A 3,147-nucleotide genomic window follows, 5' to 3' on the forward strand; every position below is an offset into this window, starting at 1 on the left:
ACTGGTCAAAATGGTCAAAACATGATGATCAGTTAAGAGGCACGGGCAATATCAGATACGAAGAGAAGAAAGTTAAATAGGCACGAGATGCTATTCAAATGATACGAGTCTCGTATCTATTTAACTTAATTAAAGCCAGGAGGTCAGAAGGAATTGAAGATATGAATCTGATGGCATAAAGGAGTCTAAATTCAGTATTGAATGTCAAATACGTTAGCGAATCAGTATTGAATAGGAATGATTGTGTAACGTTTCATTTAATGTCATTTAATGCTCATAATTGCCTCTTTAAGGCTAAGGCATTATACTTTTTCCTAGAAAAATCAACTATAAAAGGAGGAGGTCTCAGCATTTGTAAGGACACGAAATATCATTGAGATTACATTGAAATACAAACTTATTTACTGCTTTATTATCCTCAAAAATTTCTTATTCTTTTCGTCTCCTGATTATCAGTAACCCGATTTTTCCTCTTAATTTCTAGTTTTAACCGAAATTCTATTTTTTGGTTAAACATATTGGTTCTTCCATTTGACTTGGCGTGCCACGTCATTTAACACGTGGCACCAAACTGGGCCTCTAGGAAGATGGCATATTGGGCTTAATGAAGTGGGCTCATTACTTTAGCCTAATTAAATGAGCTAGCTCAATAATATTGGTCTTATATAATTAACCCAATTATATTAGCCCAAAATATTTATTTGGACTAATATATCTAAAATATAATCCAGATTATTTATTGAATTTGAAATCAATAAATTTTATATGTCTACAATAACGATAACTAACAAAAAGATAATAATTTTAAAAAATTAAAAATAGTGCATAAAAATATACTCTGTTATAGGATATGATTATACTATGCATCAATTATCCAATTTAATTAGAGAATACGAAAATAATCAGTTTAATTAGAGAACAAACAGTGCACCAACATTTAATAGTTTTTCTTTTTTGATCACTGAACTTCATAATTTTTCATAGAATCCTTATATTAATTTGGTGCATGTCTTCTTCGTGGTCGTACCACTTCCTTCTTATTCAAATTTGTTTACCATTTGGTCCTTTTAATGCTACGCGTATAGTGAATTATGTTTGATTAATGATTATCGGAATATTGGATAACAATAAAGATGAATTTTTCCACAGAACACTCATATACAATTTTGGGTTGGTGAAAGACAACATGAATAACCTTCCATCACTGGCAATATTTTTTTGATTGGCCGCCGAAGTAATTACCAAGTAGAGCAGTCCAACAGACAACAATAAGAATAAGGCTTAAAATAGATGCATAACTTAGTGTGAGATTCCAATCTTAATTTGTAAATAAAGATAGAAATAAAACAAAAGAAAATTTTCCTTGCATACAATTATTTTCTTTATTGCCGTAGAAATATGAACGACTATCCTTCCTCCTCCAATATAAATTACAGGAATATCTACTTATTGTTTTCCTTTCCTACAAGATTAGAGAGCCTAAATAAGTAAAACAACCGGGTAAAACTAATGTACATGTTTAACTTCTTTTGGTTTCTCAAGTTGAATTAACTTAGAAATATAAGACAGTTCAAGATTTCCTCCAACCCTAAATCATTATCTTTACACCATAAGATCACTCACTCTCCTATTTAAAAATCAATACATCAACTTATCTTTCACCAAAAGTTCAAATTCTATTATCAATTGCAAATAGTAATTGTAATAAAAAATTAAATCCATCCAAACCAACACAAGAAATTAAATATCCCTTTTTGCAGTATGTTTTCAATTCCATAGCAAATGCTATCATTTCGTGTCAAAAAGATATAATGAACTTTGCATGAATAAGAAAATTAAAACAAATAGGAGGAGGAAAAAATATAAACTTAGAGAGTGAATCTAATTACCTCGAAGAAAAGCATCCAAGGTTAAGGTATATATCACGCCCACAATACAAATGAGATAGCATGAATTATCAAAAGCTAGCAAATATTGAGTAAGAAGCAATTATGGGACTCAAAAGTATAAACATTAAAAATGTAGGCATACTTTTGTAGATGAGGAAATGGGTCCATTTGCCAAAACAATATGCTGCNTTATGCCTTGTAGGTGTGATTCCGAGCTATATAGATGTTATGGAATGAATTTAAGTGATTTGAAGCTTTGAAGTCTGAGTAAAAGCTCAAGGAATTAAGCCGGGATCGTGTTCGGAGGTCAAATTTGATAATTAAGTACGAACGAAGACTTGAGGAGGCATATTGCGCACTATCTAGTAAAATAGACATAACTTTTTGCTCAGAACTCCATTTGGGCTCTACAATATATGGTTGAAAAGCTAACTCAAAGGGCTACAACTTTCATGTTTTACGTTTTTCCAAATTCCAAACGGAACAGGGTAAAACACCGCGGTTTTGCCGCAACCGCGGCAGAACCGCGGTAGAAGATGGTCGCGGACAACTGAAGAATCAGAGGTCATGTTTGGCCGCGGTTCCACCGCGACCGCGGCAAAACCGCGGCAGGAAGCGAAAATTTCAGGGACTAAAGTGCAAAACATGGGATTTTAAGTCCTAAACCCTATATTAAACAAAGGAGGCCGGCCAAGAACAAGAGGGGACATATTTTGGACACAAATTAGACCTAAGGAGGCGGAGAGACACTACTTTAGGGTTAGACAACACCCTTGGAGGCAAGAACACATTGGGAGCAAGGCGGAGAATTCTTCTACGAGTTTTTCCTTCCTCTTCCTATTTTTCATTGTTGGTTATGACTTTTAGTATTGTAGTTTTACATACTATTATGAATAGCTAATTTGTTATCTAGAGTTTTGATAGAACCTTTTGTAGGATAAATTCTTGTTATGTTTTTATATAATTGAGCCATAGCTTTTCTCTATTTGTTCAACTACGTTTATATTGTGGTTGGTTGAAGAGCTCTCAATTAGCTGTGCCTATTTAGTATGCATAACTCGGGAGAGAGTGCATATTTAGGTAATTGTTGAACAACACCACTCCTAGAGTATATGAGGGATCAATAACCGAGGGTTTAAAGGCGGGATTAGGGATAACGAAGCCTTGGGTGCGATCTGAAGTGAGCTGTATTAAAAGCCAGCTAGCGTAGCTCGGGAGAGTGCGTCTAGTAAATTATCGTAATTACTCGGGAGAGATT

The sequence above is a fragment of the Nicotiana attenuata genome, chromosome 2 (genome assembly GCF_001879085.1).
Source record: "Nicotiana attenuata strain UT chromosome 2, NIATTr2, whole genome shotgun sequence".
Classification (NCBI taxonomy): Eukaryota; Viridiplantae; Streptophyta; class Magnoliopsida; order Solanales; family Solanaceae; genus Nicotiana; species Nicotiana attenuata.